The following is an 11026-nucleotide window of genomic DNA, read 5'->3' as shown; positions in this document are numbered from 1 at the left end:
TTTCTTGTAATCAATATAATACTGTGTGATTCTGTTTCTGTAAGCAACACTGCACTGTGTAATCAAAATAGTTAAAAGAACATAGATGAGGTGTTTTCTTGGTAACTTTTAAACTGGTTTGCTACATCAGCTCAATCAATCAATCTTTATTTGTATAGTGCCAAGTCACAACAAAGTCATGTCAAGGCACTTTGCACATAGAGCAGGTTTACACCGTACAGTGGCAAGAAAAAACTCAATTTTAACGGGAAGAAACCTCAGAACCAGGCTCAAAGTGGGCGGCCATCTGCCTCGACCGGTTGGGGTTGAGAGGAGAGAGAGGAAGGATAGGAGAGAGAAGCACATTGAAAATCAACATTGAAGTTAGAAGCTCCGGGGCAGGACTTTATCATCCCGACTTCTACAGCCCCGGAGAAAGCACAGACAACTTTGGGGAAGAGGTTAACAACAGATGTTTCAGATCTGTGTTCATACTGCAGAGCTCTGTTATGGAGATTTTTTTGAATGCGACCGCAATCTGAACAGTCAGGTCACATTTAATGCGGCTTTGACGTTATTCTGGAGCAACACACAGCTAATGCTCCGCATAAAAGACATCTTTAAAGTATTCATTTTCTTTCTCCTATCACAAATTTGCCGGCTGCCGCTACACACTGTTTTTAATATTAGACCATAAATGAAACTACCAGTTACTTCACCGGCTGTTGCCATGTTCGCTTCCGTAAACACCTTTCTGTGCGTGACGTCATTAATGATCAACTGAGCATGCGGATCACTTCAGGAGCGTGCGCTGTTCACATCGCAGTCCGCAGGCAGGCCACATTTAGAAGTGTAATATGAACAGCCAAACACAAAATCGGATTTGAGCAATAAATCGGAATTGAGCATTAAGGCCTGCAGTGTGAACGTAGCCAAAGTGGCCTGAATCGTATTTGAAAATGTTAGATTCAATGCGACTTGTGCTGTTCAAATTGTCAGACACAAATCAGATATAGGTCACATTTGAGCAAACAAATCGGATTTAGGTCACTTTCAACTGCAGTGTGAACATAGCCTGAGAATGAGGAGTCGCGTGGTTTTTCGGGAAGTGAGGGGAGGGGTTTGAGCCCGTCCGCCATGATGGTATCCACCTCTATCGGTTGCCAGGGGCAACGTAGTCAGAGCGGCATATGTACAGACGATACGAGGGCTGAGAATATTGTTCAGATAAAATGATCGATTGTACATAAAAACGGAAACACTCAAACAGAACATCATCAGAGAATGATAAAACATCCCAGCGGGGTCTGATCACCCTCTGACGGAGATTTCTGCTTCCTATTTGTGCTTCAATATTAACTAACTCTTTAAGAAATGTCTGACAGCGCCATCAGTCTGCAGGCTTCAGTTAAAAAGGAGGAGAAACTCAGGGTTAGTTGAAGAAAACCTGCCAGGGAGCAGGTTATGTTCACGGAGTGTGTTGCCAGGGTAATTGACTCAGAGTTAAGCTGAACTGGCTTTGTGAAACCGAAAAACCAGAGTTTCCCTCATCTCAGGGTTAAGTAACTCAGAGTTTTCACTAAGTCTGCTTTCTGAAACGGGCTCCTGGCAATCTACAAGCCTCCAAACGCTCAAAACACCGTTGTTCTGGCCATAGACTGTATATAAAATGGACGTAACATCCCTGACGTCACCCATTGGTTTGTGGACTGCTGCTTGGAAGCGAATAGTATCGGATCTGAGCAGCGCCATCTTGAACATTTCCGGTGCATGCCGGGTAAAAAAAAAACTTGGGGGCTTCGAAGTAGACAAACCAGTTCTGGTTAGGCTAGGGTAGTTAATGGTGTGAATGTGAGGTCTGTGAAGTCTCAGAACACCCAAGAAATTCGACTTCTCCTCGTGATGTCGGATACTTGCTCTCCTAAGTGCGTTGTCCATTTAGGGAACCTAAAAAACTGTAACCCACTGTTCTTATGGTTTCCACGACGGTCGTCGCAGCAGTTACTTCCAGTTATTGTTAAAACAGTACAGAATTGCAACAACTTCCTCTGCTAGCAGCTACCGTGTCAACAATAACGTACCGGTAACAAAACTGGACTCGGAGGGGCGTACCTACCGTCATGGCGAGAAGGGGGAGGTTACCGTGGTAACTCTGTGCCATGACGACAAGAGAGGGAGAGAGAGACGCGCGCGAAGACACTCTCTAGTGAGTGCTCTGCTCACTCACTCCAGATTCCGGGAGAGTGTGTCTCGCTTCATCTGCTGCTGTTGGTCGGGTCAATTTGGTCTGTACACATCACAGCAACTAATGTACCGAAATACCTCTGAGCAACACACTGAAAAAGCACCGCTGTTTAAAGGACGTTGTCGTTCATGAGTACGGACCGCAAGAATACGGACATATCTATCTGAAACTGGAAATCAGTAGCAGAAATTCTTTGGCAGCACTAAACACAAAGAGAAGAGTCCTGCTAGTTTTTCACAGAGCAAAACTACAAGAGCAGCATGGAGGAGAACCAGAACCCGGACTCACCCTCTGCTACCACCGATAAACAGGTCAGTTTCTCACCCGTAAAAACTACTAAAAGGTTTCAGTGTTTCTTTCTATTTCGTACAAGCTTCGCTCTGTAGTGAAACTAGTGATACCAAACAAAGTCCACAAAATCCCCCATAAAAACCATCTCCCTCCCGATTTACTATTCTATCATTATTCATTATCCTGCAGTAAACCGACGATAATAAGACTGCTTTAAGTAAATATATTTAAACAGAAGCGGAGATGGCGAGTAGCTTTTGTAGCCTGAAGTCACGATTTCTGTGGGGGGTCGGAAAAGTCTACAAGTAACTCATTATTGAGCACCGCCTCCATTGTAGTTAGCATGTGTTAGTGCCAGGAGAAAAAACCTTTAACTAGACCAGTTGAAACTTACGGTTCTCCACAACATGTATTTTCAGTTAATAAAGAAAGAACAATGAGTCAAGCAGAGTTCAGTGGACTGTGCATCAAAAATGTGACTCAAGTAAACAGAGAGCTGTTCATGCAACACACACACTGAATGGCTGTTGGTGAATCTCATTGTTATAGTACATCTGTTTGAGCTTTACCTGGGGAGGAGCTCAGTTTTCTTTGTATCCTTCTCTTTCATGTGTTTGAAGATTTTACACAGTTATTTCCAAGCTTTCCTCAGTTAATTCAGGGACTTTTACTCCATTATCTCTAAAACTATTACTAAAGTTACAGTATATTGGCTTTGTTCCAGTGAGTATTAGTCTATTTTTATTCATACTAAAATAACAATGTGTCTCAAAGCCTTTATCAGCTTTAATGCATAATAAGTTTATATTCCAAGCTTTTCTTAAAGTACATCTCTTCTTTCTTCTAACAAGTGTCCGTTTCATCATCACAGGTTTTTAAGCTTTTTATTAGACTATAATTGGTCTGTATTGTCTGTTTCATTGTGATAATTAACTGGGTAATCATAAAGTCATGCAGTCTTTCTTTCCAGTTCATCAACATTTTCTAGCTCAATATCTGGATTTGCGTCAGTATCAGGCCATTACAGGATACTGTCCTGTAGCTGTGGCTAGCACACGTGACCAACATTAAGATTAACAGTATGGCTCCTATTGTCAGGCTTACTTTAGTTAAAATATGGGTCAAAGACGTATAGGATTTTCCACAGGTCTGTAGAAGCCAATATCATAATAACGGTAGATAAATTAATAAATTTGCCTGTTTCTTAATGTAATGAGCCAATAATACAATAAAAGTCCTGAACCAATACTGTAATAACTTAAGGCCAGTAACGTAATAAGTTATTACGTTACTGGCCTCTCTGTCTCTCTCTCTCTTTGCAAATGTAATAACTGGAGCCGATAACATAATAATATACTAATATCACTTTGTTGAGGTTACATTTATCGGATATAACTGTGAAATGCATTCTCTCTCTCTGTCTCTCTCTGTCTCTCTCTCACTCTCTGTGTCTGTCTGTCTAATGAAACCTAAATACTGTGATATTAGTATATTATTACATTATTGGCTTCAGTTATTACATTAATAACATTACATTCTTGGTTCAGGACTTTTATTACGTTACTGGCTTATTACATTAAAAAATGGGTAAATGTATTATGTTATCTGTCGTTAAGTTATTGGCTTCTACAAGGTCAATCTTAGATAATAAAAATAGTAATATCTATTGCAGTAGTTTAAACATTAAGACTGTTGTGTCCACAAACATTCATATCAACATTTTAAATGAGGTGATTTTTGTGGCACTGTCCTTAAAACTGTGGTGTTACCATGATTTATCTTGAAATAAATACATTTCCTTATCATATTTAACATTTGTTTTACACGTTTTCAGTAAAATAAAGGATTTGCATTTATTTTTGAGCTAATCTCATATTTATGTTCTATAATATCACAAGCACCTTCTTAAATGTACTTAAGACAGTTGGCTGAAGAAAACGCTGGCATAAATGGGAGCAGATCTATTGTATACCTTTTGATGTGGACCTGAGAGGGGAACTGTGCAGAGCAGTGATATGAAATAAAATCTTCACCACTGTACATGCACACGAGATAAACCCAATATGGACAGTTCTTAGAAGGCTATACTTATGCTCAGAATCTGGGGTTACGGTACATAACCAAGGTTTCACTTTGTCACAAACAAAGTGTGAAAATGTTTTGTCTTTTTGTTTGAAGAATTTTCCATCCTCCCACTCATGTGCAGTACACGGAAAGTAAAAGTACCAATACAGTAGGGATGTCCCGATCCGATATTTGGATCGGATCGGCCGTCGATATTAGCAAAAAAATGCATATCAATATCGGATCGGACTGCACGGGAAAATCCCGATCCGGACTCCCGATCCAGTTTGTTTTCGAAACTCCGGTCCGTGTTTTCCAGCGCACCGATGTAGGTAATCCATTCCAGTTTTTTTTAGCATTTCCCCCTAAATCCGTTCCGCATTTTTCAGCACACCTAGCGACCTGTCCAGCATCCCACTATTCATTTTCTACTCAGCTTTTTTGTGTGTTTTGCTTTTTTAATACAGTTTACAATATTGTTTGCACTGATGACTTTTTAAGCCTTGGTTTACAGTCTTGTTGTTCAAGAGCAGAGCACTGATGCCAATTCAGTTTGTGTGGTTAATTGACTATTTATTATTTTGTCTATTTTGTGTTTATTTAACCCTGTTAAGAATAAACAGGTCAGCTTCTCATTACCAACCATTGTGGATTACTCAAACTAACCTAATTAAGTTGGCTAGTTGTTCTTAAGATAAAACCCTTTTCAACATGAGTATAAAAACAAAATAAGTAAATATCTTTAATCTTTAATACATGCTTGGATCGGCCGGTATCGGTATCGGCCTATGCTAAAAGCTACAATATCGGTATCGGATCGGAAGTGCAAAAAGCTTGATCGGGACATCCCTACAATACAGCAATGTAAAAATAATCCAGTGAAGTAAAATTCCTGTACAAAAAAATGATACCTAGTAAAAGTACATGTAGAAAAGTGAAATGTTAAGGTGGTGTGCCACTTGACAGTATCATTTACCGTGATATTTTTAACCAATGATAATCATAGTGGCACATCTCTGATTAGGACCTTACTCATCTTCAAATGTCTGGTTTTGTCTGATGAACAGTCCATATCAATCTCGCTACAGTTTTTTGATTGTCTTGTAAATGGTCTCATTTTATTTTATTAAATGGTGAAATACTAATAATGGGTTCACACAAAGAATAGGTTTAGAGGCCCCATTTTAACGATCTACAGCGCATGGCGTGAAGCGCGTGGCGCAAGTGCCTTTGGGTCATGTCCAAATCCACTTTTGCTATTTTAACGGCAGAAAACTGCGCCATGCAAATGATCTAAAAGGGTCGGACTTCATTAAGTCCATCCCTTTTAGACCCTCATTAATCATAGGCGTGTTTTGGGCGTAACCCGCAATAAACCAATCCGAGTGTCATCTCCCATTCCCTTTAATACCAAGGAGCGCTGTCAATTTGGCGGATTGCTATAATAACAGCGCATTTACCCAACAATGCGTTTCAATAATAAAACATGAGTTACTTTTGCTGAAAAGAAAGTTGGCTGATGAGCTGCTAACCTCACATTTAATTCATATAAAGGATGAATATGGAGATATAACCATCCAGTCTGATGAGTGTAGAGGTGTGCAGCAGCCTGGTGTCATCAGCTGATTTAATAAACAGTGAGTGGCTGTGCATGATGGCACTGCGCTCTGTGCAGCATCTCAGAGACTACAGACTTTCATACGGTTCTAAGGACTGTCCGCAGCGGCAATCTCCAAGGTGCTGACCCCCCCCCCCAAAAAAAAACTGTGGAAGGCTCATTCTCATTTAATTTGTTGTTTTTTTTTACAATCAGTAAATCTGATAAATATTATGACTAACTAATATGACATGTATTTTTAATATGTTGGTGTACATCATAATATGAATTCACATTGTGGTCCTTTTATTTGTAATGTTTTGCATGTTTTTGTGCTGCTACGCGTCCGTGTGCGTAACAAGCACTGCGCACCTGCCTATATAGGAACACATTGGACTCTTGATGATGCGCCCCTTCAATGAAATATGCGGCAGTGACTTTAGACCTGTTTTTTTGGTCAGTAGCACAATCGCTTTCCTCTGCCTCAAAATAGCAACGTGCCACCAATGCGCCTGACCACACCTCATTTTGAGACCAACACGCCCATAGGTGCACAGACTGGTGCAAGTGCATTTGCTACTTAGACAAGGGGCGAGAAATTGACAATGTGCCGGGGGAAACTAACAAAGACATGCGCCACATCCGCTATGCGCCGACCGCAAGAAGGGGCCCTAGATGTCCTGAATTAGTCTGGTCAGGGTCAAGTTTAGGAAACCCTGGATCCTTGCAATGACCCCTCTACTTTGCTCCTCTAGCTACTGCTGTGTTTTGTCTGCAAAGGCAGGTTCCTGATTAGCAGGCACACTGATCAGTAGGATGTGACACACCTTAGCCTTCTGAGCCCCATTTATGAAGCTGCTGGTCCAGCCTCTGTCCTCTCCCCAACATGCTCCTACGTTGTTTTCTTGGTTCTTTTACTTTGTTTCACCATCAAACGCCACACACCACACATTCACCCAACCACTCCTTACATGACTGATTTTGAAGACTAACCCTACTTTTTCATTTTTGTGTTTGTTTTGACTATTTTATTTTGAACAAGACTATTGTTGCACTATATTGAATACCCATGTTATTCCCCTTTTCTGCCACAGTCTAGAGCCAGGCTGTGAAAAATGGGGCTCAGGAGCAGTTTTGACATTTCCCATACTGTAACTCTATGGTCTTAGATGTTTCCTGTTTTGTGTCGCCTAACTTAATATATCTTTCTTTCTTTCTCCGTATGTTTGTCTGTTCTCATAGAATCAAATAAGAAGAAGAAAGATACTCAAAACACACTGCTGTCAGCACTCACACATTCACACTGGAGAGAAGCCGTACAGCTGTGAGCAATGTGGCAAAACTTTCTCTCATGGCAGTCATATAAAAACACACCAACGCATTCACACTGGAGAGAAGCCGTACAGCTGTGAGCAATGTGGGACAACTTTCACTTGTGGCAGTCATCTAAAAATCCACCAACGCATTCACACTGGAGAGAAGCCGTACAGCTGTGAGCAATGTGGCAAAACTTTCACTCGAGACAGTAGTCTAAAAATCCACCAACGCATTCATACTGGAGAGAAGCCGTACAGCTGTGAGCAATGTGGGAAAACTTTCTCTCATGGCAGTCATCTAAAAACACACCAACGCATTCACACTGGAGAGAAGCCGTACAGCTGTGAGCAATGTGGGACAACTTTCACTTGTGGCAGTCATCTAAAAATCCACCAACGCATTCACACTGGAGAGAAGCCGTACAGCTGTGAGCAATGTGGGAAAACTTTCCCTCATGGCAGTAGTCTAAAAAAACACCAACGCATTCACACTGGAGAGAAGCCGTACAGCTGTGAGCAATGTGGGAAAACTTTCCCTCATGACAGTAGTCTAAAAAAACACCAACGCATTCACACTGGAGAGAAGCCGTACAGCTGTGAGCAATGTGGGAAAACTTTCAGTGAAGGCAGTAGTCTAAAAAAACATCAACGCATTCACACTGGAGAAAAGCCGTACAGCTGTGAACAATGTGGGAAAACTTTCAGTGAAGGCAGTCATCTAAAAATCCACCAACGCATTCACACTGGAGAGAAGCCGTACAGCTGTGAGCAATGTGGGAAAACTTTTGCTGAAAATAGCACCCTAAAAAAACATCAACGCATTCACACTGGAGAGAAGCTGTACAGCTGTGAGCAATGTGGGAAAAGGTTTCCTCGAGATGATAGTCTAAAAATCCACCAACGCATTCACACTGGAGAGAAGCCGTACAGCTGTGAGCAATGTGGGAAAACTTTCAATCAAGACAGTCATCTAAAAAGACACCAACGCATTCACACTGGAGAGAAGCCGTACAGCTGTGAGCAATGTGGGGAAACTTTCACTCGAGACAGTAGTCTAAAAAAACACCAACGCATTCATACTGGAGAGAAGCTGTACAGCTGTGAGCAATGTGGGAAAACTTTCTCTCATGGCTGTCATCTAAAAAGACACCAACGCATTCACACTGGAGAGAAGCCGTACAGCTGTGAGCAATGTGGGACAACTTTCACTTGTGGCAGTCATCTAAAAAAACACCAACGCATTCACACTGGAGAGAAGCCGTACAGCTGTGAGCAATGTGGGAAAACTTTCAGTGAAGGCAGTTATCTAAAAATACATCAACGCATTCACACTGGAGAGAAGCCGTACAGCTGTGAGCAATGTGGGAAAACTTTCACTCGAGACGATAGTCTAAAAATCCACCAACGCATTCACACTGGAGAGAAGCCATACAGCTGTGAGCAATGTGGGAAAACTTTCAGTGAAGGCAGTAGTCTAAAAAAACATCAACGCATTCACACTGGAGAGAAGCCGTACAGCTGTGAGCAATGTGGGAAAACTTTCACTCGAGACGATAGTCTAAAAATCCACCAACGCATTCACACTGGAGAGAAGCCGTACAGCTGCGAGCAATGTGGGAACACTTTCAGTGAAGGCAGTAGTCTAAAAAAACATCAACGCATTCACACTGGAGAGTAGCCGTACAGCTGTGAGCAATGTGGGAAAACTTTCAATCACGACAGTCATCTAAAAATCCACCAACGCATTCACACTGGAGAGAAGCCGTACAGCCGACTAGCTGTGTTAGCTGTGTTCGAGTGAGGTAGCGAGTGAATGAAGTGAGGGAGCGCTGACAGTAATAAAGCCAGTTAATCAAATCAGCAAAGCATCATTTTCTGATTGCTTCACCGCTGTTACGTTCAACAGCAGAAATAAACTTCCCCACACACCTCCACTCAACTATGCAGCTCCACCTCAAACCTCTGAATCTGAAACACCTGCGTGCTGTTTAAACCACAGCAGCAGCTTTATGCTGCCTTACTTGGTTCAGTCTAAAATGCAAAGTATTACAGAGAACTTTTTGATTTCCATCCGTACAATAACTCTGACCCTGAACCACAACATTTCTTTCCTGTGCTTTGTTGGTTTGTCATTACTATTCAAACCAATAGTTCAACCAGTGGTTAAATTACAAAAGCACACACATTTTTGGATATAACCTATTAATTTGGCTCTGAGTGCACCAGAATGATGCATGCATTTGACTTAAAAATGTACAAAGTTTTTCTTGGACTCCTTATTTTGTTCTTCTTGCATGCATTTTGTGTTGTATTAGTTAACCAGTTTTTCAGCAAACCTCTGTTTTAGCACTACGTGCTTGCTCATGTAGGAATGTTGGGTCACTTTTAGCTGAATTTAAAGAGTACGACGGTCTATACCTTCTCTATGTGTACAGTGCCTTGACATGAGTTTTGATGTGATTTGCTACAATATAAATAAATGTTGATTGATTGATTCTGTTTTACTTCTTTCTTGTCTAGAGGAAGTCTTTGTTTGTAGAGAGTGCTGTTTATGTTCAACAATGTCTCATTGACTTTATTTCAGTCTTGTTTCATTTGGTATTTTTTAAAGTTTATTGTATCTTGTGTTGTGCATCTAATTAGGTTGCATGTTTTAATGTCCTTGTTGGTTGTAATACGGCTGTGAATGACTGCAAAGACCAGCAGATGGTCACTTGTCATTTGTAAATCTTCTACTCACGACTTTCCCATCAGTAATGTAGGTAAATATATGCAAGTAAAATACAAGAGGAACTTGTGAACTGCCAGTTTTGAATGTACATGTTATGCAAACTGCAGTTTGTGTTTCAATTGTATTCAAACTATTTTAATATTGCATAATTTTAAAAAATGTTGAATAAAGTCATAAACCTGGGCTGTGTGTTTTATTTAGGCACCAGATGACAAGTTACACTTAAAATTATAAAAATATTCATATGGGATCGTTTTGGGGATTTGCAATATGCTAAGTTAGCCAATTTCACTTGATACTGGCATACCACAAATTGTCATATTTCTTTAGAGAAAATAAGTTTGATGAATGACTACGAGAATGGCTTTAGAAAAAAATCCACAGCATGTTTAAATCAAAGTAAGTAAAAAGCTTATGATTCCATATGGAGATGATCTTTTGATTAAAATGAATTAGCTAGGCATAAGTGTAAGGATGTGTAACTGGATGAAAGATTTCCTTTGGAATACAACATTTGAAGCTTTGACATTATAAATGGGATACCATTTCAAGGTAGCGCCATCAGCGTGATTCTATTTAATATCGTGATTGATGACATCTTTGAAAGGACAGGAACAAGTATGCAGTCATCACTGTAGGCAGAGCCATCTGGAAAAGGGGAAAAAATTACTCATGTTTTGAAATGTGTACAAGAAGCAATGCATAAACCATCAGTGACAGTTTGATGATGAATATAGAAGTATATTTAGGCATTCACAAGGACAGCTATATTTTCTCTCAGTGAGTGAAACATCTGCAGTTGC

General features: G+C 40.6%; 1 pseudogene; it reads left to right on the top strand.

The window, feature by feature from the left end:
- The window catches only part of LOC133978509 (uncharacterized), a 455381-nt pseudogene that overhangs the window by 437476 nt on the left and 6879 nt on the right, over window positions 1-11026 (top strand).

This window comes from Scomber scombrus, chromosome 4, assembly GCF_963691925.1.
Source record: "Scomber scombrus chromosome 4, fScoSco1.1, whole genome shotgun sequence".
Classification (NCBI taxonomy): Eukaryota; Metazoa; Chordata; class Actinopteri; order Scombriformes; family Scombridae; genus Scomber; species Scomber scombrus.
This window is presented reverse-complemented; position numbering and strand designations above follow the sequence as displayed.